Below are 17,308 nucleotides of genomic sequence, written 5' to 3' on the forward strand. Positions count from 1 at the left end.
AAGAGAGAGAGAGAGAGAGAGAGAGAGAGAGAGAGAGAGAGAGAGAGAATCATCAGCCATGCAGCAGGGAGCTAAGCCTATGAGATGGCAGTGTTCAGACGCTCGCAGACACACGAGGACAGGGACACGCACGCACACACACACATACATACATACACATACGCATGCACGCATCGCATACACACACACACACACACACACACACACACACAAAGATGGCTATCCTCATCTCCCCCACTCTCTTTTCACGTAGATTAGTCCTGACATTATGACTAGGACTTTGGACAGGGACATAAAGACCCGGGCAGCTCTTAGCCACGCAGGGCTCTCTTACAGGGTCTGGAACTGGGGTTTTTTTGAGGGGGAAAGAAGAGTGTGGGGAGGGAGATATAACTATTGGACTTCTGTGTAATAACATCCCAGGATCTTCCCCACAGGGGACTAGGAATGCACTACTGGGAGTCAATGTTGTGATACTATTCTGCTTCTCCTGCCACCCAATGCCCCACTCCATACAATAGAAAGATGAAATACTCAAACGCCCTAGGAATTAAGAGATTACTTGGATCATCCCAAGCTGTCACTGTCCTCACTCTCTCACTCTCCCTCCCTCTAGCCCTTGCTATATAATCATACTATATATGTGCACACATAGAATCTATATAGTCATATTATATGTATATACACACATGTATATGTATGTACAGACATATATGTATGGCGACAGACAGACATGTCTACCACCCCCAAAAGTTCTGGTTCCAACTCTCCAGCAACAGGGAAAAAGTAGCTTGGGGAATGGTTTAAAAAGAATCTCAAAAAGTTCTGAAGGACATGTGCCCAGGCCCCCTCCCTTCCTTTCCTAGCAGTACAATACCTTTAGCTGTTATTTGACGACATTTGTTTAACTAATCTAAGAGATGGCCACAGGAGAAGCCTCAAAGTGCTTATATGCCCTGGCTGGGGCTCCAAGTGAGACTATTACAAAGTAATTGCCCATATGATAACACAAAGGTGGGTTAAGTGAAGTCTTCGGCTATCTGCCAGGACTTGGGGGTGGGGGAAGAGGGAATGCAGCTTCAGGGGGCTCTCCTGTTTCTTCTCATATTCTGGATGCTTTGGAAAACACAATGAGCTTGGTGGTGAAACATGAGCCGAGAGCTACCGACCACACCTGTCCAGCTATTATTGCATCTATATCTACCCTCAATTAGCTGGTAGAAACTAAAAGATAAAAATGAGAAAGGAAATTCTCTCCAGACATAGCTCTTCCGTCATCCCGGTGCTGGACATGAAAGAGAATCTCACATGCCAAGACTGACTTTTCACTCCCAGAATGGAGGCATGGGAGTGAAGACAAGCCCGGGGAACGTTGCAGGTGCTTCTATAGGGTAATTGATATCTAAGGCTTCGTCTGGAAAGGATGTTAGCACTCATCTCCTCTCACCCCTTCATTTGACAGATAAGAAAACTGAGGCTCAGAGAGTTTGATTCACCGAAGTCTCACAAGAAGGTAAGCAACAGAGTCAGAGCTAGAGGCTGATGTGAACTCCCAATTCAGGATTCTTTACCTGAAAGTATACAGGTGAGGTGGTGGTTGTTATTGTCCTTTGTTCTCAAGGAGCACCGTGACAGAAAGAAGGCAATGCCATGACTTGGGTTTAAGTGAGGCAGGGCTGTGCAAAGCGACCAGCCTCACTTTCTCCTCCAGAGCCCAGTGGTGAGATATAACTCAGGACAACTGGAGATGGCCCCCATCTAGATGAGGAAACTGAGACCCAAGGAGGATAAGTCTTGCTTAACATCTCACATTGAGTTAATGTGTAGCAAGCAGGACTAACTAGAAAGATTTGTGAAAGGGGATGCAGAGGGCATCTAGCCCAACCCCTACCTGACCAAGATTCCCCTCTATCCATCATCCTCTCTGAATTATTTTTATAGGCTCATGGGCTGGAAAGGAACTCAGAGGTCATCTAGACCATCTCCCAGCTGTACTCCAGAATCCCCTCCACTGGGACGTCCCTGATAGGTAATTCTTCAGGTCTTCCTCTGGATGTCCAGTGAGGGGGAGCAGAATGCTTCCCAAGGGACTGTCTCCACTTATGGACACTTCTAATTGCTAGGAGGGTTTTTCTTACTTTGAACCTAAATTGTCCCTTTATTACTTCTACCCATTGTTCCTAATTCTGCCCTCTTGGACCAAGAAGATCATATCATATAACAATCTTTCACATATTTGAGGACTGAAGCCATGTCCTCCCTGAGTCTTTTTTATTTTTAATAAATATTTTATTTAAATTTTTATTCAAAATTTTATTTATTTAAAAACTATTTTAATGACAAGTTTAATAAATTTTTATTAAGAAATATACCATATTTGCAATGTAATATATAGATATGGTTAATAAATATATTATTGTAAATAACCATAACTAACACATACAGAGGGTTTTAAGGTTTATAAAGCACTTTACATGCTATTTTATTTGATCTTCTCAACAACCCCTTGAGGGAAGTGCTATTATTATCCCCATTTTACAGAGAGGAAACTAAGCTGAGAGAAGTTAAGTTATTTACCAAAGGCAACATAATTAGTATCTAAATCAGAATTTGAACTCAGGTCTTCCTGACTATAAGTCCAACCCTTTATCTACTGCACTACCTAGCTGTCTTTGTTCAATAGATTTCCATCAAACATTATCTCAATTATTTTTTCAACCTGTTTGTCATCAGCTGATCACTCTCTGACTTATCAATATCCTGCCTTAAGTACAGTGCCCAGAACTGAATGCAATCCTGCATTCTGACCAGGCAGAATACACTGATGCCATCACCTCCCCAGTCCTGAATATAAGGCTTCTCTTAATGGTGCCAATGACAGTTGCCACATTACACTGTTGAATTCTCTTGACCTTGGGATTCAATAAAGTTCCAGATCTTTTCCATTCATACTACTGCCTTGCCTAGTCAAACTTCCACTATCCTCTATTTGTGAAGTTGGATGTTTTTGGATCCCAAGTTAAGAATTTTAAGTGTATCTCCATTTGATTTGTTCTTATTATTTTAGCCCAACATTCTAGCTGTCAAGGTTATTTCATTATCTAACCTTTTATAGCTCTTCCTACAAACTCTGAGTCATCTGAAAATTTGAAAATCATTCAATCTACACCTTGATCCAAATTATCAGGGAATAAAAGTTGAAATAGCACAGGGTCAAATACAGATCTTTGGGACACTCCCCTAGAGAACATCTAAGTTGACATCAAAGTATTAAGGGATACATACATCAGTTCAGTCTTTTTCACTTGTGTCAGACTTCATGACCCCATTTGTGGCTTTCTTGGCAAAAACACTGGAGTGGTTTGACATTTCCTTCTCTAGCTCATTCTATAGATGATGGAACTGAGGCAGGCAGGGTTAAGTGACTTGTTCAGGCTCCCAGAGCTAGTAAGAGTTTAAGGCCAGATTTGAACTTGGGAACATGAATCTTCCTGGCTCCAAGTCCCACACTCATTCCACTGAACCACCTAGCACACACATACATGGTCTATCTGTCTGTCTGTCTGTCTGTCTATCTATCTATCTATCTATCTATCTATCTATCTATCTATCTATCTATCTATCTACCTGTCTGTCTGTCTTTCTGTCTATCTATCTCTCTCTCTATCTATCTATCTATCATCTATCTATCTACCTATCTACTTATCTGTCTATCTAGATATAGTATATATATATATGTACATATATATATATATCCTGTATATACATGACTACCAAATGTATTGAGATATGTGTATATGTGTGTGTGCATATAATATAAACATTCCCATATATCCCATGCGTGTGTGGGGAAAGACAGAAAGAGAAAGAGAAAAAGAGAGAGAGAGAGAGAAGAAAGAAGAGGGGGGTATAGTGAAAAGAGCACTAGTCTTGGAATTAGAAAGCCTTGAAATTTCACTTCTAATTATTATTAGCTGTATGACCTTGGACAAATCACTTCCCCTCCCTAGGCCTCAGTTTCTTCATTTGAAAAATGAATGGTTGCACAAGATGGTCCAGAAGGTCCCTTTCAGCTCCAAATCCAGCACCCCCTGATCCTAAGCCTACTTTTTGAGTCCTAACATTCAACCAGGTCCAAATCCACCATATTGTACTACATTTAGTCCACCTGTCACCATCATCTCCATAAAGATCTCATGAAAGACTGTTTAAAAAAATCTAGGTAAATTAATTCAAGTCATTCCCCCAAACTACTATAGTAATACTGTCAAAGGAAATTACGTTGGTTTGGTATCAATCGCTACTGATGAACAGCTCTGTGTGTATGTCACTTCCTTTTCTAAATGTCCACCAACAATCCTTTTAATAATATAATATAGAATTTAGGCAGAAATTGAAGTTAAGCTTACTGGTCCGTGGTTTGATGACTCCACTCTTGTTTAAAATCAGGACACGTGGTTTGCCCTCTCTATATCATTGCCCCCAGTCTCAATGATCCCTTCAAAGATCATTGACATTGACTCAGCAATCACAAGTACCAGTTACTTTGGTAACCTGGGGTATAGGCAATCTCAATTTGGTGATCTGAAACTCATCAAGGACAGCAAAGCACTCCTTTACCATCCATCTACCAGTCATTTTTGTTGTCTTTTATAATTCAAAGGTCTGCTTCCTTGGCAGAAAAGAAAAGCAAAAGCAAAGTTGAGTATTTTTATCTTCTTTCCATTGTCCGTTATCATTGTCATGCCAATCCAAATCCTACCAATTCTCTGATTATTCTCTTTTTTCCAACATTTTTTGTCTCTTGGTCAATCAAGTAAATATTTTGATAATGATGCCCTTTGACAGATGACAAGCATAATACCAGGGGCATAGTTTGATCCTGTTTCATACCCTCCCACCCTCACTAACTAAAGTTTTCTTGTGTATTCTCACATTTTATTAAAGGACTTTATCTAGATCTCTACTTCTCTCCCTTTATACCCAACTTGTACCACATTTATCCAAGTATATGCCATACATAAGAGGCAGCTTGATGTAGTGGTAAGGCAGCTAGCTTCAGCACCAGAAGACCTGAGGTCAGACCCCATCTCTAACATGTAGTGGCCATGTGATGCTAAGCAAGTCCTTCATCAGCTTGGTGTTCTAATCAATCCTGTAAGACCCTAAATATTGGAGAAGATGCTGACTTACTTGAGTAGAAGGAATATACCAATGAAATCACACACCTAGTACCAATCTCCTGTGTTATACACATACCCTTCCAAATATAGATGGTGAATAGAACACTGGACAAAGTCAGGAAGACCTGATTTTGAATTTTGTCTCAAACACTCCCTAACTGTGTGAGGGTCATACACACTGACTGCTTCAGTTTTCTCTCTGTGAAGTAATAACAGTACCTACCTCCAAGAGTTGTTGTGAGGAGATAATAGAATCAAATATTACTGAACAACAAACATTTTTAAAACTCTTTGTAAACCTTAAAGAGATTTATAAATACTAGCTATTGTCATTATTATTATTATTAAGTACAGGAACTGAATTATTTTTAATCTGCGTATCCCCAGTACTAGCATCGGTGGTATGGATAGAAATCTTGAAACACTATATAGTCTCTGAAAAATTGATAATGGGCTCCACCCAGAGGACAATAGAGAGGCTTAGGGAGAATCTGAGCAGGCTACAACACATATGATAAATAAGGAATCATGAAGGAAAGCAGGGATGGAATCCTCTGTTCTCAGAGAAGTGTATGAGCATAAAAGGTGGGGTAGTCATTAACGTGAGCAGGCAATAATCAATGAACAATCAGCCTATGTGTTCTATCAGCATCCTTGTGGTGCCATTGGGTCAACCCACTCTGGTGGATTTATGGAAGGATAGGAACAAGATTAGGCATAACAGAAGGGTATATTTGGCTTATATTCAACATCATGGGCCCCATCAGTGAGTTCACAGATCCATTGCAATATTAGGGTTTCCTGAGTGCTTAGGAAAGTTCCTTTTCACATAGCAGATGCCTAATAAATGTTTATTGAATGAATGAGTGACCCTCTCCTAACACAGAAAAAAAGAGTATTAGATTTGGAATCAAAGAAGCTGGGTTCAAAAACCTAGGTCTATCATTTACAACCTGTGGGACCTTGACAAGTCAGTTTCCTTATCTTTAAAATGAGGTGGTTGGATTAACAGAAAACCCAGACTTCATAGTAACCATGAACAGTGATAGAGAGGAAATAAACTAGAATTAGACCTCCCCCTCACACCCACCACAATCACCACAAGAATTGGCCATTTCTTTGGAAAAGGCCATGCAGTGTTTTTTTTTTTTAAGCAATTGAGGTTAAGTAACTTGCTCAAGGTTACACGGCCAGTTATTTCTGGGTGTGGTGCTAAGTATCTGAGCCCAGATTTGATCCCAGGTTATCCCGACTCTGGGGCTGATGCTCTTACTCACTGTGCTACCTGGCTGCCCCCAAGCAGTGTTTTAAAATGTCTCCTTGCCCCTGATTTCCCCCCAAAGACACTATTGATTTATGTAGCAACTGTGCAGATTGATACACACCCAAAGCCAAAGGTTCTAAGAAATCAGGCAAGGACAAAGTAAGCAGACTTTTTTAAAGGACACCAAGTGCTCCTTCTAGGCTACTGTAGTTTACCTTGATAGATACACCATGACCATCAACAAGGTTTGGTTATCTCTACATGATACAAAGGATTCCTGCTTCAGGGAAGGATAGGATTAAATAGCCTCTGAGATCCTTTGAACTCTAAGATTCCATGACTCTATAGTTCTATGAATTTTCAGTCCCATTTCCAGAGTATTATCAAATGAGATGGAAGGTATTTTGCAAGTCTTGAAGTACATTATTGTACTATATTGTATTATAACATATTAACACTAGTTATTATAACAATAATCTTCATAATAATTATTATTATGATTATTAACAAAAATAAATGACATAGGGTCATAGCTCTAGAGCTGGAAGGACCTCAGAAACTCCATTAGTCAACCCTCTCATTTTCAGATGAAGAAACTGAGACCCAACAATTGAGTTTCAAGTCCTTAACTAAGGACCAGATTCTTTGCTAAGCACCAAGGATTCAAAGAAAGACAAGAATCTTTGCCTCCAAAAGCTTGCATTCTAATGAGGAAGACAATATACAAACAGCTATGTACAAACAAGCTATTTACAGGATAAATCGGAGGTAAGCCTACAAGGAAGGCATTATTAACGTTAAAGGGAATTTGTCCAAGGCCACACAGCTAGTAAATGATGGAGCTAGGATTTGAAACCTAGGTCCATCCAATCAATAGGGTTGGGGTGGCCCAGAGAGCTTAAATCACTTATAGGATGGTATCTAGGGCCCTTCAGAGGTTACCTAGTCCAGCTCCCTAATTTTTACAGATGAGGAAACTGAGGCCCATGGAGGAAAAATAACTTCCACATCACACAGCTAGTAAATGGTAGAGCTGGAATTTGAACCAGGGTCCTCTCAATCAATAGGTGCTGAGGAGGATCATGAAAGTTAAGTACTCATAGGCCCATAGCTCTAGAACTGGAAGTGACATCAGAATCTATCTAGATCAGTTCATTTTACAGATGAGGAAACCAAGACCCAGGGAGGTAAAGAGCCCAAGGTCCCAGAACCTGGATATGAACCCAGGTCTTCTGACTCCAGGACCAGTGTTCTTTCTGCCATGCCACCTTTTCTTCTGCTTTAAGGATCGCAGAGCCCTTTGCACAAATGTCCTCATCGGATCCTCCCAATAATCCTGTGAAGCAGGTGCGATTACTATCTCCATTTTACTGATGAGAAAACTGAAACAGAGGAATGGAGTGACATCCTGAGCATCACACAGCTATTAAACTTCAGAGATGTCCTTCAAACCCAATTCTTCCAGACTCCAAGTCCAACACTATCTACAATACAAAGCTCAATGGTACATTCTCTAGGGAAAATCAGTCTATCAATAAACATTTATTAAGTGCCTACTATATGCCAAGTGCTGTACTAAGTTCTATGAAGACAAAAAGAGGTAAGAGAAGTGCTTGGCCTCAAGGAGCTTTCAATCTAATGGAAAGGGAGCAATAAATCCATTCCTTTAGCCAGATGGGAAAAATACATTCCAGAGTAGATAAAGGATTTGCCTCAAGTCACCTGAAATTCCCACATTGGAAGTACCATCCTGCCCCTGTGGACCCCACTCTGATCAGATGGTTCTTCTCAGAACCTCCATTAAGAAGGGTGCCCAAGTCAGTTATCTCTTCATTTCCTATCAGGCTGCATTTAATCAGACCTTCTCTGTCATCAGTTAAAGCTGGCTCCATCATACCCTTGAGTATTAATTCACATTTATCTGGTATGATAGTTAACCAGTTGCTAAGTACTATGGGCTCTACCTCCTTGGAACCTCTCACATCTACCCCCTCTCATCTACTCCCATTGCTATCACCCAAATACAAGCCTTCATCATCACCTACCCAGGCTATTGCTGTAGCTTCCTAATGGATTTTCCTATTCTGTTCTCTCTTTTCCATCTCTCTGCCAAAATAATCTTCCTCAATCATACATGCTATCACATCAGGGGCAGCCACATGGCACAGTGAATAGAGCACCAGCCCTGGAATCAGGAGGAGTTCAAATCCAACCTCAGACATTTGACACTTACTAGTTGTGTGACATTGGGCAAGTCACTTAACTCCAATTGCCTTGCCTTCCCCCCCTCTAAAAAATGTCATCATATCAGCACCCTCCTCAAAAATCTCCAGTAGTTAGTTCCTTTTTGCCTTGCCAATAACGTTCTAACTCCCTTAGCCTGATATTCAAAGCTGTCTCATCACTGGTCATTACCCTATATTTCCAGCTGTATCTCCTCTGTGTATTTTACCCTCTTATCAAATTGTATGACTTCTGCCCCACAAAACATGCTCTGCATTTCCCCCCTTCTCTTCCCATTGTTCATATGATCTGAAACATGACAAATACCTCCACCTCCAGACCTCACAAATATTTCATTTTTAAGTGGTGTTAATGTCCTTTGGTTTTACAATGGCATCATTTTCACATAAAACCCTCTCCCTACCCAATGAGCCCTCCCTCATTACATTTTATTTTGCAACTCTTTCACGGGTTTACCATTGCAATAGAGTCTATGTATGTGTCTTGCTCCCTTCCTAGACTGTTAACTCCTTGAGGGCAAGAATCATATCTTAAATGAATTATATACTGTGTTTCCCCGATAATAAGACACTGTCTTATTATTTTTTTTTGAACAGAAAAACACCAGAGGGCTTATTTTCAGGGGAGGGCTTATTTTAATGAACATTGACAGCAATTTTAATAAACAGGTAAATGTGAACAAAAAAATGTACCTTTATTCAATAAGCAAATCACTGGGGAAGAACAGGATGACGCGCTCACTGCTGCAGCTCTGATTGGATGCAGCTCAGAGCGCGGCGTGCATTTCACGGGGGGAGGGGGGGGACAGTGCATATAGAGGGTACCGTAATGTAGCGTGTAGCGCAGGGGATCACCTTCACTACAGTAGCAATCTCAATAGGGCTTATTTTCAGGGGAGGGCTTATTTTAGAGGAATCTTACACAGTAAGAGGAGGGCTTATTTTCGGGATAGGTCTTATTATCGGGGAAACACGGTATCTCTCCCAGTACCTAAAGAGTACAGTTCTCTGCACAGAGTAACCACTTAGTCAATGTTGGTTCAAGTTAGCCAAACTGTATGTAAAACAAAGGACATGTTCCTCCCCACCCCCTCCTTTCTCTCTCTTGGGCAGTCAGCATTAGGCAGCTAGGTGGTCCAGTGGAAAGAGTGACCTGGAGTCAGAAAGACCAGAGTTCAGCTCCAGACTTTGATATTTACTATTTGTGCAAACCTAGACTTAGCTTCTGTCTACCTACGTTTCCTTATGAGTAAAACAAAGTAATAACAGGACCTATGTCTCAGGACTATTGTGAGGAGAAAATGAGATAATATATGTATAAATAGCTTTGCAAACTTTAAAGTACTTTATAAATGCTAGATATAATTATTATTATTACTGCCTGGATAGGCTTAACTTTCTCAAACCTACCCTAGAGACTAAGGGAAATAGTCCCGACCATTTGATCCAAGAAGGATGTATAGTGCTTACTTGACACTGGAGAACGGGGAAGGAAAAATGGATAAATTAGAGTTCTCTATCCATCTTTTCAGCTTGTAGAGGATGATGGTGAGGGTAAGATCTATGCTGGGTAGGAACTGGGGGAAAGAGGTCTTCAGAATGAATTCATTCTGTCCCAACCCAGAATCAAGAACAGAGAATGGGAGAGAGACTCAGGGGCAAGAGGAAAAGGATATGTTCTGAGTCCTAAACAAGGTATGACTGCAGATGAGGGAGAGATTTCAGAGTAGAAGCACTCTGGTCTGATGTAAAGGGAAGCTCTGAAAGATTCCACTCACTATAAGAGAGCAAGTGCTTTTTTATATAGGAAAAAAAAGGCTAGCCATGCCACCTGCTGGAAGCTTCCCAGAATTGTGGGTGGAGTAACAGGAAGTCAAAGAACTCCAAGTAGAAATGGAATGGAGTAGTATAGAGACTCCTGGATTTGGAGTCAGAGAACCTGGGTGGAAATCCCAGCTCTATTTCTTATTGTCTATGTGGGCAAATCTTCACCTCTCTAGGTCTCAGTTTCCTCACCTGCAAAATAAGTGAATTGGACCAGATGGTCTCTAAGGTCTAAGTTCTACTGGGGACTGCAGTAGTAGCCAGTAGGGTGAAGCACAAAGAGCCTTGGACCAGCAGTCAAGAAGAGTTTGGTTCAAACTCCACATCTGATGCTTATTAACTGGGCCATAGTCACTGAAGCATTCTAAATTTTAGTTTCCATTATTAAAAACAAGAATAATAATACATGGGTTACTTTATCTAATAAAAGTGTTGTCACAATCAAATATCTGTAATGGATCTTTCAAGCCTTAAACTGCTATAAAAATGTCAATTGTCTGACAATTTTTCCAATAAGACTCCATTCAATATATCACTACTGTAAAAACAACAACAACCACCGAGGGTATACAGGTGTCTGGGCAAGAGTTGTTCATTTGGACCACCACTGACTTTTCTTCGAATCCTTCTTTCAATTCAGTTTGTTTCTTTTTATCTACAAATAAGCACTGTCTTCTTTGAGCTTTGTGAACAGTGTGCTTGAAAGTGGAGCTGGTGACAACACACTGTATGGTATGATATAGATAAATTCCCAGAATTCTGGGGCAGGGGAAATAAGCCATAGAGTTGAGACATCCCCTCCAAAAGACACTTCATTCCTTTTACTCGTGACATGAGGCTCTGCTACTCTAACTCATGGGAGAAAAATTATAATAAACCAAGTCATTTTATAGGTAATGGTTTTTAGATTTATAAATTTAGAGCCAGAGGTCATCTATTCTACCCCTTCATTTTATTGGTGAGGAAACTGAGGTCCATAGAGGAGAAGTGACTTGGCTCAAAGTTACACAGGCAGGAAGCAGGAGAAACATATTCAGCTTTAGGTTTTATGACTTCAGAGTCAACATTCTTTACAACATTCATACAACCACTACTTCTAACTGCCAAGGAGGATGCCATCTCTGCCTCCTAACTTCCCTTTATTATTGTTGCTGTTGTTAATCAGTTATTTCAGTTGTCAAACTCTTTGTGACCCTATTTGGGGTTTTCTTGGCAAAAATATTGGAGTGGTTTTGTAATTTCCTTCTCCAGGTCATTTTACAGATGAGAAAACTGAGGCAAACTTAACCAAACATGGTTAAGTAAGTGACTTGTCCAGGATCACATAGTAAGTTTCTGAAGCCAGATTTGAACTCAGGAAGATGTGTCTTCCTGATCCCAAGCCCAGTCATCTATCAACTGAGTCACCTACCTAACCTTCCTAGCTTCCCTAGCTTCCTTCAAATCTCAGGTAAAGTCCCTTCTTCTACAAGAAGCCTCTTTCAATCCCCCAGAATGCTGGTTCCTTCCCTCTGTTGATTATCTCCAATAGCCTGTATATAGCTTGTTTGTTCATGACTGTTTGCATGTTCTCTTTCCCATTAGACAGTGAACTCCTTGAGAGTAAAGACTGTATCCTTCCTATCTTTGTATCCTTAGTAATTAACACTTTGACTCGGTGCTTAATAAATGGGTGATGTTGTTGCTGTTACTGAATAGGTGTCATGGTACAGTAGTAACAGAACCAAGTCTAAAGTTAGAGGACTCAGGTGCAAACTCCCACGTTGTCACTTGCTACCCGGGTGTCAAACTCTCTGGGTCTCATTTTCCTCATCCATAAGAAATGGTTGAACTAGGTAATCTCAAAGGTCCCTTTCAGCTCCAAATATATAATTCTATGAAACTAGAAATTCAAAATAGTTGGAAGGAGTCATCGGGTTCTGAAAAGATGAGTTTTTCCTGACAAGGGCAACTTCAGTTTAGAAACAAAAAAGAGACTCTTTGGATGCTTATTATATGTACCTTATGATCTCCTGACAGAGAAGTAACCTGCACAGCGGCATTACTATTAGTTTAACTGGGGCTATTCAGCTATTAAAGAATCCTATAAATAATTCACCATTTGTTTATCTAGCCCTAGATGTGATGAGTCTTGCCAGATGTCAAATATGCACCAGCTGCAAAGTTGCATAATTAACATTCAAAGAAATGGAGTTTTCCAATGCCACACAAAAGAAAAACAAAACTGGACCATTTCCACTGGGAAATGCAATCAAGGGAAACACCAACCGTGACCTTGATGCAATGGTGTTCTGAAGGTCAGACGAATGTTGCCATTGTCTTATGACTCATAATAGTCTTGAACTTTGGAGAGGCGGTGGGAGAAAAAGAGAAAGGTCATGGGGTGTAGAGGAAAAGACTGTTGAACCAGGAGGCAGAAAAACCTATTTTTTAAAAAAATTCCATTGCTAGTACCTATTAGTTGTATGACCATAGGCAATCAATCAGTCAACAAACATTTCCTAAATGCCTATGATGTACTAGGCAATGTGCTAAATTCTAGAGATTCAAAGAGAAAAATGAAACTGTGCTGCCCTCAAGGTGATTACATTCCATCATGGGAAACAACATGTATAAATAAATAAAAAGATATACAAAGTATGGGGGAGGTGGGAGTTAGTAATGCTGTTGGAAGAGTGTCACTGAAGCGCTGAAAATGGCAAACCACTCTAGCATTTTTTCCAAGAAAATCCCAAGTGGGGTTACAAAGAGTTGAACACGATTAAAATGACTGAACAACATCAAGAAGCTCTCTCCTCCCAAAAAATGTATCACTGACACATTTTTAAGTTTAATCTGCATTATTCACATTTTCCCTATCATTTTTTTGAACTCTAGACAATCAGCCAAGCAATAAATCAAACCCCAGTTTGCAGCGTATTTCAATCTCGAGGCGTAAATGCTTATGTTGAAAATTTACCAATCAGCTCTTGTGAAACGGCTCAACTCAGTTCCAGCATAGCCCTGGAAGTGGAACATGAGCAAAGTTCTGAAAGTTGATTGAGGTACTAAGAGCTTGAGATGAGGAGGAGGTACTTTCCAGGCATGAGGGGACAGCCTTTGCAAAAGCCCATGGGTGGGTGATGGAATACCATGTATAAGGAACGTAGGACAGTTTGGCTGGACTTAGAATGCATGAAGACAAGTCACTTAGCCTCCACAAGGATAAAATAGATAACAATACCTGCATCATCTACACAAAGTTTTCATGAGGCTCAAATGAGATGTCTGTAAAGCACTTTGTAAATCTTAAAGCACTATATGAAAATAAGCTATCAGTAGTAGTAGTACTAGTAATAGTAGTAGTAGTAGTTATAGTAGTAGTAATAGTAATAGTAGTAGTAGTAGTAGTACTAGTAATAGTAGTAGTAGTAGTTAGATGAGCCTGCTTCAAAATTTTTACAAAGCACAAGTAGATTCTCAGTGAATAAGCATAGACTAAGTACCTACTGCCTACCAGGCACTGTGTTAAGTACATATAACTCTTCTAAAAGTACAGGTTCAATCACATAGCTCCCTTACTCAAAAATCATTGGTTTCTCTCTGTTGCCTCTAGGATAAAATTGCCTCAGCTTGGCATTCAAAGCCCATTCTAATCTGGGCTGCATGTTCAGGAGGAGCAGTACCTCTGCTGTGAAGGATTGCTGAGCCCTTTTCAGGCATGCTCATCCACCTTTGGTGTCCACCTTCACCCAACTCCCACCTGGGGCACTAAGAAGCTGTAACATACATAGCAGTCACACCGTGGTAAAACTGTCTAAGCAGAGAGGCCAGACCAGGCTGACAGTAACTGACAGTGCTCAAACTCATCAGTGAATTAGGGGGGTGTCTAACCCAAGGATGTGAAGACTTCCCCTGGTGGAGGGGTAGATGAGAAGAGTCATTCCAATGGTCATGAAGGCGGCTGAAGCAAGTGCTGTGGAGCCTTAGAGGTTAGTCAGACATCAAAGACACCAAGGTCATCCACTGCATCTTGGGCTATCACCGATCATCCTGACTTTTGTCCTGCCACTGGATTTCAATGACTCAGGAAGACACAGCGAGGCTGGCAACTTCGGGTGGCTGTGCCTCACTACAATCCAATTCCCGTGCAAGTCAAGACATCACCCCGTGATGTCATTGGTGCTCTTCACCAATTAAGGACGAACAGCAACAAAAACAACAATAATTTGGCCACAGTCTCTACTACTTCAAGTTTGCTTAAAACTCCTCCCTTTCACATACTAGTTGAACCAACCTACTAGCCCAACTCTGAACCAAACAACTATTTCCAGAATTTTGAGGTTATGATTGATTTTTCCTTCCCCATAATCTCTTGTATCCAATAATTTACCAAATACTATTGATCCCAATTCTTCAAGATTTTTCTATCCCTCCTCTCTATTTCCACCACCAGCATCCTAGAATGTCATAGTACAAGGCCTAACTATTGCTGCTGTTTCTCTTTTGTTCTAGAAGAGGACCATGATGGAAGGTGATCAGTCAGGAAGGTGATGCCATGACTTGCAAGTGAATTGGATTGAAGTGAGGGAGAGCTCTGAGAAGTCATCAAACTCTCTCCTCCAGAGCCCTAACCAAAGAGTTTCCCAATGGGTTTTCCCATCTCTACTCTCTCTGCATTCAATTCTTCCTTCCTACTACTATCAGAATAATCCTTTGTAAACATCATACCTTTTCATACCATGACCCTACTTATAAATCTTTATGGTTTCCTGCTACCTACTGAGTAAAGTTCATATTCTTCTAGTATCTATTCTAGTATCTTTAGCATCTCTAGTATCTAGTATCTTTCTCTATTAGAATGTAAGTTCAATGAGAGAATGATTGCATTGTCAGCATAGAGCTTGGAACATAAAAAGTACTCAACAAATGCTTTTTCACTCATTCAGTCAGTCATTCAAGGCCCTACTAGACAGCCCAATGAGGGTAGAGACTATGACTTGTTTAAGTTTTATAACTCCTCTAATTCTACCCAAAAAAAGAGCTAAAACTATACACAGTCAGTTCTTAATACAGCAAAATGCCTAGTACATAGTAGGTACTTAATAAATGCTAGACTTTTCCATCTCACTTGTTGTTTCCCCATTAGAATGTGAGTTCTGTGAAAACAGGCATTGTCTTATTTTCCTATTTGTATCCCCAGCACTTAGCGCAATACATTGAATATAAATACTTAATAAATACTTCATTCATTCATTCAATCATCATGTCATGGAGGGGACTCTGAATTCTTAGACAAGATTGGGCAGGTACTCTTTGAGTCAACAGGGTGTAGTGGTAGACCACACTCAAGTCCTTTAACTTTTCTGAACCTGTTTCCTCACTTGTAATGGGGATAATAATACCTATATTTTGATTTTCAATTACATCCAACTCTTTGTGATCCTGTGGACCATAGAATGCCAACACTGTCCATGGAGTTTTCTTGGTAAAGATACCAGAGTGTTTTGCCATTTCCTTCTCCAGCTGATTTTACAGATGAGGAAAGTGAGATAAGCAAGGTTAAGTGACTTGTCCAGGGTCACACAGCTAATAAGTGTCTGAGTCTGGATTTGAACTCAGATCTTGACTCCAGGCCCAGTGCTCTATCCACCAAACCACCTAGCTGCCTCAAATACCTACACTATCTACTTCAGAGTCATGGTGAAATTTAAATGAGAGATTATACATAAAAATCTTTGCAACTTTGAAAGTGCCACATAAATGTAAGTTATCATCACAACTACCACCATCACTGAGTTGAAAAAGGTTTTAAGTGGGGGGGGGGGGGGTGTCAATGGTGCACTGTCCAGGGTTCTGCTCATCTGGAAAGCAGCCTTGTGGATAGCAGGCTTCCTTTGGAGTCAGGAAAACCTGAGTTCAAGTCATACCTTTGACGTGTACTGGCTGCCTGACCCTGGGAAAGTCATTTCCCTAACTTCTCAGGGCTCCCAGTCAGTTCAGTCACTGAACAGTGACAATTACAACAACAAATTACAGACAAGGTCCTTGTCTGCATCTGTAGGAACTTGAGTATTGCACATTAATGAAAGCATAGCTCCAACCTTACTCCCCCAAAGACAAAGACAAAAGCACAGCTTAGCTAAATTCAAGGAGGTTCATCACCATGCCCCCATACAGTGATGAATTTTTTCTCCCAAGGCAACTCTAGAAAGCCATCTACTGAAGCTGTTTATGGGGAGCAACAGTGAAGGAATGTCTTCATCCCACACTAATGAAATTGGAGAGCCTTAAGGTATTAATGAATCAAATGCATTAGAAATCTTTTTTTGCAACAGATCATATAATACTGTAATTAATTATGATCATAATATTAGGTAACACAGTGGATAGAGTGATGGACCTAGAGACAGGAAGATGAATCTTCCTGAATTCAAATCTTCCCTCAGACACTTAGTAGCCATGTGACCCCAGGCAAGTCACTTAACCTTGTTTGCCTCAGTTTCCTCATCTGTAAAATGAGCTGGAGAGGAAATAGCAAACTACTCCAACCTTTCTACCAAGAAAACCCCAAATGGGGTCACAAAGAATCAAACACAACTGAATAACAACAAAATTAAATGTAATAAATTAATATTAAACATACTTAGTTACAATAATTAATTCTTAATATATGATTATAATTACAAACATAATTATATTTTGCTTAGGTTGAAGTTAAAATTGAGTGTGTATTTACTGAGTACAAAGCAAATGACAGCAAAGGGGGAGAAAGAGAGAGAGAGAGAGAGAGAGAGAGAGAGAGAGAGAGAGAG

The 17,308-nt window shown here is 40.3% G+C and overlaps 1 protein-coding gene across 2 annotated transcripts in view; it reads right to left on the reverse strand.

Annotated features, from left to right (window-relative positions):
* The window catches only part of LOC138158478 (RIMS-binding protein 2-like), a 490,854-nt gene that overhangs the window by 451,497 nt on the left and 22,049 nt on the right, over positions 1-17,308 (reverse strand). The gene's annotated exons all lie outside the window — the stretch shown is intronic.

Source organism: Petaurus breviceps, unplaced genomic scaffold (assembly GCF_028583685.1).
Source record: "Petaurus breviceps papuanus isolate PSGF00001 unplaced genomic scaffold, PetGlider_PUasm1.0 101, whole genome shotgun sequence".
NCBI lineage: Eukaryota > Metazoa > Chordata > Mammalia > Diprotodontia > Petauridae > Petaurus > Petaurus breviceps.